Raw genomic sequence first — 10,000 nt, 5'->3', positions numbered from 1 at the left:
TTACAAACCTTTCGAAAACTCTGTAAGGACGAATGAAATGCTGTAACATATTCACAAGATGAATTAATTGGTAATTGCCAATAATTTTATCAAAAGATACTCCATAGGAGGACGGAGCATTTATTAATGCAGCGTTTCGCTTCTTAGAGTGAACTTGATAAAGCTCTACCAAACAAAACGTCGTCATACAAAGCTCCTTCCTTATATGCTGTTTCTTTTGATAAAGTTTAAAACTCACTGTTGGAGGAAAGAAACGCTGCAGAATGGTAATCCGTATATTACGATGATCATGTGTGGTCCTCTTCCAATATGGTCCGCTGAAGAGGATCACAGATACTGGTCGTATTATATGGATAATATTTCTTGTATTTCTTTCACCCCACAATGGGTTCTACAGTTCTTTTGATAAAGTTTAAAACTCACTGTTAGAGAAAAGAAACGCTGCAGAATGGTAATCCGTATATTACGATGATCACTCTTCAACTATGGTCCGCTGAAGAGGATCACAGACACCGGTCGTATTATACGGATAATATTCCTTGTATTTCTTTCACCCCACATTGGGTTTTACAGTTCAGAAAACTGCTGAAGAGGATCACAGACACTGGTCGTATTATACAGATAATATTCCTTGTATTTCTTTCACCCCACATTGGGTTCTACAGTTCAGAAAACTGTGTTCTAACATGGCAAAGAACCCCATCACAGCTGAATAAAATCGCCTGGCGGCATGCTAATAAATACAACAGAAGCGCCCACTGAAAATCATATCAGACCCTTCGAAAATTCAGTGAAGTGTATTTCAAGATGGTGAACAACGCCTTAACAGCTAAATATAATTACCAGGTGGCGGGCGAATAAATAATTAAACCTACACTGTCCACCTAAAAGCCATGACGCTAAGCTAAGCCCACTTACAGGACAAAAGACAATAAAGTTACAAGGCGATAGCTACGAAAAAGCTTAAAGTTCTTTTGCTTTATGTCTACTGTATGGTGGTAGAAGTTCAGCTGTTGGTCTTATGTCCTCAAATCTCTTTTTTTTTTCTCGTTCATTGTTCTTTCGTATGTTATTCCATGATTGCCTAAAATATATATACATACACACACACACACACACACACACACACACACACATATATATATATATATATATATATATATACACACATACATATATGTGTATATATATACATATATATATATATATATATATATATATAGATAGATAGATAGATAGATAGATAGATAGACAAATAGATAAATAAATAGATATTCCCTCTTCTTGTTTTTTTTTTCTCTTTCTTTTAAGACAACTCCGAGTCAAGGCAAAGAAACTACGGGAGGAAGAAGAGGAGGATTAAAAGCATCGAGGTCATTGACCTCCAACGACCCTCTGGGGCCAGTTCAAAGATGGCCCTGAGTGCCATGGAGGCTGTTCACGCTTCTTGAAGACGTTGAGGTCAGAAGCTACGAAAGTCCTATGACTACAAAAGCAAAGAATCTCTTGGAATCATGAGAAGGTGGTTGTGAGTTCGATTTCCGAGACCCGCTTCGGAATTGTTGCGTTAGTTCCCGGACATCCCTAACCAGGCGGGGAGGTGACCCAACATCGGCCAAAAAAAAAAAAATCCTAAATTGATTGCCACAACAACCCCCTACCTAGGGTTTCCCACTTTCCACTGTGTGTGAGTGGGACGGTGAGTTCTGCGTTAACAAAGAAGATCTTTTGATCTATAGCAAAATCGGATGTTGAAAGAATAATAAACTAAAATGATGAAGGACCCGTGCAAGAATAAGATAAAAAGAAGTAAATAAACATTCAAGCTGTTAAATGATATGAAAACATTGAGTAAACGACTGAGCAAACACAATGATTTTCCTGAAGAGTTCGAGGGGAAAGACCTCCAGAACTTGAGACCTTAAAAAAAAATAATAAAAATAAAGAAGAAAAAAAATATTTCTCTCCTTCCTTTCTTCCCTCCTCTTTATCTCCTTTTCTCTTTCTTTCTCTTTCTTATTTCCTTCCTTTCCTTCTGTTTACCCACAAACTCTAGAAGAAGGAAACCCTTTGAAGATGTTAACTGTCCCTTCGCCTCTGCTCCTCCAAAAGTTTCAAACCATTTCAAACCGCTTGACCGTTATGCACCGTTTAACCGTCACAACGGAAGTTGCGGCCACTGTTCACCTATTGAACAGAGTGCATCAGATCATGTTTATTTATTTTTTTTTAGCGAGTTTGAACCTCTTGTAGTGGGGTTTTAGCGAGAATAGTATATGTAACTTGATGACTCATTCTTAGTGACTTTGATCTTCCAATTTTTTTCTCATTGTTTTATTGTATGGTAATGCATAAGTTGCTCAAAAAATCTAATATATTTTTTTCAAATCCTTCACTGATATTCCAGATTACATTGCCATACAAGATTAACTTTAATTTAAACTCCTTCCTAAAATCAATAAACGGCATGTCGTCTTGCTTAACCTTCTTAGAATTAATGAAGGTTTAATGTACGTTTTACTTGGTACGATTATTGCTCAACGATGATCGTTCATGGCTCAACGATGATCGTCAAACGATTGTCCAGAGCATTACTTCTTTGTTTATGAATGGTGCTGATTTGCTTGGAACTGCAAAGTACGACGCTGATAATCAATATGATTTCAACCTAACCCATCAAGTGAAGCGGCCTTACTGTGAGTGTGATGTGTCTTGCTGCGTTGCTTCTGACCCAAGGCAGTGGGCGGGATACAGGGATGACCTATCATCCATGAGGAGCTAAGACGAGAGGGAAGAAAGGGTTGTGGGTGAGAATGGGATGGGTGGAAGTGAAATGGGTGGGAGTGGGTACTAGCCTTTTGCCTTTTGATTTGGCTACCTCCCTTATAAGGGGAAAAAAGCCCTTGGTGTGTGTGTGTGTGTGTGTGTGTGTGTGTGTGTGTGTGTGTGTGTGTGTGTGTGTGTGTGTGTGTGTGTGTGTGTGTGTGTGTGTGTGTGTGTGTGTGTGTGTGTGTGTGTGTGTGTGTGTGTGTGTGTGCATATATATATTTGTGTGTGTATATATGTATATATATATTGTATATAAGTATACATATATTATATATACATACGTTCGTATGTATATATATATATATATATATATATATATATATATATATATATATATATATATATATATATTGACAAAGATTTCAGACAAATAATTTGGATGGTGGAGAACATAACCACAGGGGAAAGCACGAAATCCTAGAACACGCCAGAAAAATAAAAGCGACCTTTCCTAAGCATCTAACGAGATAATTAAGTTTGGTACTTAAGCTTCTATCACAGTTTTCTGTACACTTTCGGAAGAAGTTCCTACGTGAGAGAAACATAAGAGTGATTAGGATTCCGTGCTTCCTCCTGTATTAATGTTCTCCATCATCCAAATCATATATATATACAGTATATATATATATGTATAAATATATATATATATATATATTATATATATATATATGTATGTGTGTGTGTGTGTGTGTGTGTGTGTGTGTGTGTGTGTGTGTGTGTGTGTGTGTGTGTGTGTGTGTGTGTGTGTGTTTGTGTGTGTGTGTGTGTGTGTGTGTGCGTGTGTATGTGTGTGTTTGCATGTGTGTATGTATGGATTATATATTTATATGTATATATATATTATATATACATATATATATATATATATATACATATACATATATATATATATAATATATACATATGTATATGTATACACACACACACACATATATATATATATATATACATAATACATATATATATACATATGTATATATATGAATATATATATATATATATATGTGTGTGTGTGTGTGTGTGTGTGTGTGTGTGTGTGTGTGTGTGTGTGTGTGTGTGTGTGTGTGTGTGTGTGTGTGTGTTTATGTGTGTGTGTGTGTGTGTGTGTGTGTGTGTGTGTGTGTGTGTGTGTGTGTGTGTGTGTGTGTGTGTGTGTGTGTGTGTATGTGTGTGTGCGTGTGTGTGTGTGTGTATGTGTGTGTGTGTGTGTGTGTGTGTGTGTGTGTGTGTGTGTGTGTGTGTGTGTGTGTGTGTGTGTGTGTGTGTGTGTGTGTGTGTATTAAATCACATTCAGTTCTTGATGGTGTATATGTGTATACGTGCATACGTGTATACTTGCATACGTGTAAATGTATATTATATAGAGAGAGTTCTTCCTCTGCACACGCGTACTGTTACATTCATAAGCATAATGTATACGTGAGGATGAGGACCCGAGAGATCCATCCACAGGGATGCGAGAGAACTCCCGCTAGGAGGTTCCTAGCTGCCTGCCCCGGTAACATGAGATTCTATTAAACAAAACCCCCAATAACCATGTTCAATAACCCTTTCAATGCAGTGAACTGACTTATAAGTATTATTCTCGCTGCCGCCAGGCGATTTTATTAAGCAGTTTTTGTTAAGCTCACATGGTCCTCTGGGACTGAGGGAGGCGCTCTGAGGATTAATCTCAAATGTCCTTCTCAGTGAGGTGGAAAGTGGCCCAACGGCTCCTGGCCACTCAGAACTCGGGGATCTTCGACACGCGCGAAGTTGAACTGGACAGGAAAGCCGGCCGGCAAGAACAACACCAAGTGAAGGAACTGAAGGAAGAGCCGGCCGGCCGGGTAAGAGGGAAGGAACAAAAGAAGAACAGCGATACGGAAGGCCAGCTGGCAAGCACAACAAGAAACGAAGAAACTGAAAAAAAAAAAAAAATAGTCGTCCGGCCGGAAAAGAGGGAGGGCCTAAAGAGGAACAAATATACGGTAGGCCGGCCGCAAACATAGCAGGAAATAAAGAAGGAATATAAAGGACAGACGGCCGGCCGGGAAAGAGGGAGGGCATACAAAACAATTATACGGTTGGGCGGCCAGCAAACATAGCAACAAAGAAAGGAAATTACAGAAAACCCGGCCGGCCGGAAAAGAGCAAGGGATAGAAAAAAACAAAAAAAACAATATGGAGGGCCGGCCGGCAAATACATCAAGAAATTAATCTGAAGAAAGAGCCGACCGGCCGGGTAAGTGAGTGAGATAGAATAAGAATCGGCAACAACAAACAGAAGACGAAGCAACCGGTCGGTCGTGAAAATGGGCGAGACAAGAGAACTATGGGTTTTTCCTTCAGCTGAATGAAACTGTGACTCGATAACAAAGAGGAGGAAATAATAGCTTGTCATGGATAGAATCGCCAGCCACGCTGTGTCATTACCTTCGGCAGAAGTCAACCATTACGTTACGGCCACTGGGAAGTTCCGTAACTCCCTTTTTTTACTGAAGTCTTTCCATTCATTTTTGACTTGAATAAAAAATAAAAATAAATAAATAAATAAATAAATGAATAAATAAATAAGAAATCCAACACATCACCACTTGATTTCAAATTGGTATATTCTTCGTTTTTTTTTTTTAGATAACCTTTGAAGCATCGTTTCCCATCCAAGGTTCCCAAGGAACTCAAAGAATCCTTGAGGGTTCGCCAGGGGTTCTTCCTGAAGAGACAGTGGTAATAGGAATGAAATTGAAAAGGAATCTAGTAATTATGTGTTCGAAGCAGTTTTTTTTTTTTTTTTTTTTTTTTTATAATTGACAATAACCCTACGGGAGATTAATACTTTTTTCATCTCAGTTGATTACCGGAAGAAAATAATTCCTTTATGAAATAGAAATAAATTTAGATTGGAAATTACTTTCGTGTGTAGAGTTTCCTTGGAACATGAGTATTATCGGAATTTAAAGAAGTTTTGTCAGTGTAGATTTATTTGAACTTTTTGATCATCTTTGCAAAATATTGTACATACACACACACAAACACATACACACACACGGGGAGTTGGGTGTGCGTGTGCGTGTAAGATCACAGCATTACCCATAGATCGGTTATGTATATGAGCTCTGAACTCTCTTCGGGAGGGAAACAGCTGTCGATCACGAGTCCAACACGTGATCCAAGACCATGGTGAATCACACACACTAATGTATACATACGTACGAAAAAATAAATAAATAAACAAAGGAAATAATGAACCAAGACCGAGCAGCGCTTTCGTCTTATTAGAACATCTTCAGAGCACAAAATTAGGACAAACGAGATCACTACACCTATTTGCATGCTTGCATACTCCTAGACGTTTCCTCCACGATTGTAGGTGCTTTTATATACACTTCTGTGCTTGTGTAAATACATACAGTCATATATTTTCTTGTTTACATAGTTCCTCTTTCTACCAGTGCAGTGTGATGTTCTCCTCACTCGTCACATCTCGTTCGTAAACACGAGAAAATATCTGTGTTTGAGTATACGACAGGATTCCTGAGCGTTTGTGTTTGCGTGGGACACAGAAGGGGGCGGGGGGGGGGGGCAAGGGAGGGGAAGGGGAGGGATCGTTTAAGGCTCATTAAAGATCGTCAAACAATTGTCTTGAGCTCTTATTCTTTGATTTTGAATGGGGTCCTTTTGCTTCGAGCCTACCAACACCTTTGTCCAAATATGATGCTAGGTAGGATGAGCGTTACCTGCCATTGGCTGTGATAATAGACCAATATCAGGATATGACGCGAGATGGTGAACAAATGGTGTTCAACTAAGTTCAAGTGAACATGAAGACTTGCGTGTAGGTGATGATGATAATGATGATATTTATGAGTGATGAAGGAGGGTGGTAGTGATGATGATGGTGATAATGATGATGATAATGATGATGATGATGATGATGATGATGATGATGATGATGATGATGATGATGATGATGATGATGATGATGATGATGATGATGATGGTGATGATGATGATGATGATGATAATGATGGTGATGATGATGATGATATGATGATGATTATGATGGTGGTGCTGCTAGAGGTGGTGATGTCGGTGATGATGATGATGATGATGATGATGATGATGATGATGATGATGATGATGATGATGATGATGATGATGATGATGATGATGATGATGATGATGATGATGATGATGGTGATGGTGGTGGTGGTGGTAGTCGATGTAATAATGATGATAATGATGACGATGATGATGATGATGATGACAACGACGACGACGATGATGATGGTGTGTGTGTGTGTGTGTGTGTGTGTGTGTGTGTGTGTGTGTGTGTGTGTGTGTGTGTGTGTGTGTGTGTGTGTGTGTGTGTGTGTGTGTGTGTGTGTGTGTGCGTGGGCGCGTATACGTCCGACCAAAGCCGTCTCACCCAAAGCTCGTCCCACAACTAACCACTTGGCGAGAAAGCGACGAAGACGCAGTGTTGCCACGTTAGCGATCCCTCAATAAAAAAAGACGCCCACCCACCCACGGGTACAAGTGTGGTGAACTGTACACGGTGTGACGATACCATCTGAGTTAGGACGTCTTCAGGTGGCGACATGGGCGCAGGTGGCACTGCGACCATGACCCAGGTTCAAGTCCCACCTGTGGAAAGCGGCAGATCGAGTCTGAGACGACTCAAGGTCGCCTCAAATATTCTTGGACTTCGTAAGAACGTCGTCGTCGTCGAAGTCATTCGAGGTAGCGGCTACTTGTTGTCTTGTTGAAAATACATTGCAGCTCAAAGAACAAGATATATGTGTATATATATATATATATATATATATATATATATATATATATATATATATATATATATATATATATGTGTGTGTGTGTGTGTGTGTGTGTGTGTGTGTGTGTGTGTGTGTGTGTGTGTGTGTGTGTGTGTGTGTGTCTGTGCGTGTGTGTCTATGCGTGTATGCATGTGTGTTTGTATATATATATACATATATATATATATATATTATATATATATATATTTATATATATATTTATATATATATATTCATGTATATATATATACATATAAATATATATATATATATATATATATATATACATATATACAGTATATATATATATATATATATATATATATATATATATATATATATATATATATATATATATATATATATATATATATATATGCAAAATAACCACAGGAGAAGGGAGACTTGTAGACAGTAAGTGAAGATGTAATATACGAAAGCACTTACTGTCTACAAGTTTCCCTCCCGTGGTTATTTTGCATTTTGTATCACGGTGATGTGATTCCTTGCATACATATATATATATATATATATATATATATATATGCATGTATATATATATATATATATATATATATATATATATATACACACACATATATATATATATATATATATATATATGTGTGTGTGTGTGTGTGTGTGTGTGTGTGTGTGTGTGTGTGTGTGTGTGTGTGTGTGTGTGTGTGTGTGTCTACACCAAAGCTACCAGCGTTAGACGGTGCCTCAATGCCCGTAGTGAATGCCCTACAGCCTACAAGCAGTCTGTAGCTGCAGCATATATCAATAGTGACCTAACACCCCCCTCCCCCTGCAGTAGCTGAACTGGACAGAGAGCCACCGTGAATTTAACCTTATCCGCCAACTCCTTACTAATATGGAATATCCGGACCACATGATAGAGGGACTCATCAAGAAGAAATTTGACCAATACACCACTCCTGCCCAGACCCCAGACCCCCAGGGCCACAAGTTCACAATCTAACACCAAAACAATTACCACGGCCAATACGAAGAAGAATGTGATGTCATTAAAGGCATAATAACAAGAGGAGTCACCCACACTGATGCAGACTCTACCAATGCTTTGAGAATTTACTGAAAACCAAACCTAACTAGATCCCTGATTATAAGAAATATCACCGCCATTAAGACCCCACTCGAGGCCTCTACCAATGTTATTTAGGATTTTTCTTGCCAGGAGAGCCGCTGTGACGGCTCCAATATTTACATTGGTAGAAACTCCACCACTTTAAGAAGACGCCTTCAATACCACCGTAATCAAGGATCCATCTTCCAATATTATATTGATTACCAGGACAAGAAGCCGCCCATCCAGAAACTGACCCCACTACCATTCTTAACAGAGAGTCCAACCATAGAAGAATGCAAATAATAGAAGCCGTAGCCATCACTTCCCGACACCCTAGCATCAATGTTCAACTTTTTTCTGACTTCATTTTTCCTTCGGCCCGCCCCCAGGAACACTACGCCCTTCAGCACCAGCAGGAGGAACTCTCCCATCAACGTCCACGAGAGCCACAAGACCTTCCGCCAAGCTGCCGTGAGTCCGTTTCTTTAGATCCAGAACCCCAGCCAGCATTGCCAGACACCAGAAGACGAACCAGAGCCTCCTTCCAACACCCAAGATCACGAAAGGAACCCAGCAGCTAATCACAATCCAGCATTCTACCTGACCCGGGTCAGCTGAACCGTGGAGTAGTTCAAGTTACTTATCATTGGCCGAGATCAGAGGAAGAACGCGGCGGTCAATCAGAGCCCCAGCATTTCGCCCGGGTCGAGTCGTCTGAGCCGCAGGCCTCCTATGTAAAGCCTCCGCCTGGCTGTCACCCTCACTCCTCACCAGCTCTCCAAGAACAGCAGACCACCTCTACACCCAATGAAGTCCTCTCACCCTGAAGAATCTTCTTAAGGAGGCGAAAAAACGCCGAGATTTTTTTTTGTGTTATTGTCAATAATTTTTACATACTGTGATATATATTTTACAATAGTATTTATCGGCATTCTTCAGTGCCTTTCCTTCTCCAAAGCACCAAGGATGATTTCGTCCATAAGTTGGATGATGATAAGAAGTTCCTTCTTAAACGGAAGAAATTACAACCAAAATTGTCTCCGAGAAAACCTGTGCCATATATATGTGTGTGTATATATATATGTATATATATATATATATATATATATATATATATATATATATATATATATATATTGCAGAAACCACAGGGAAAATAAAGTGGGAGTACTTAACGTTTTCGTCTATTACGACATCCTCAGAGTACCATCACGCAAGATCACGAGAGGAACCCAGGAACCTCTGAGGATGTCGTACTAGACGCAAACGTTGAGTATTC

General features: G+C 39.2%; 1 protein-coding gene across 1 annotated transcript in view; it reads right to left on the bottom strand.

Annotated features, from left to right (window-relative positions):
- The window catches only part of LOC143035209 (uncharacterized), a gene marked incomplete at its 3' end in the record, with an annotated part of 142,404 nt that overhangs the window by 67,956 nt on the left and 64,448 nt on the right, over positions 1–10,000 (bottom strand).

The sequence above is a fragment of the Oratosquilla oratoria genome, chromosome 18, assembly GCF_046742065.1.
Source record: "Oratosquilla oratoria isolate Oo_2021 chromosome 18, ASM4674206v1, whole genome shotgun sequence".
NCBI classification, from domain to species: Eukaryota; Metazoa; Arthropoda; class Malacostraca; order Stomatopoda; family Squillidae; genus Oratosquilla; species Oratosquilla oratoria.
Note: the sequence above shows the minus strand (reverse complement) of the source record. Positions and strands in the feature narration are given on the sequence as shown.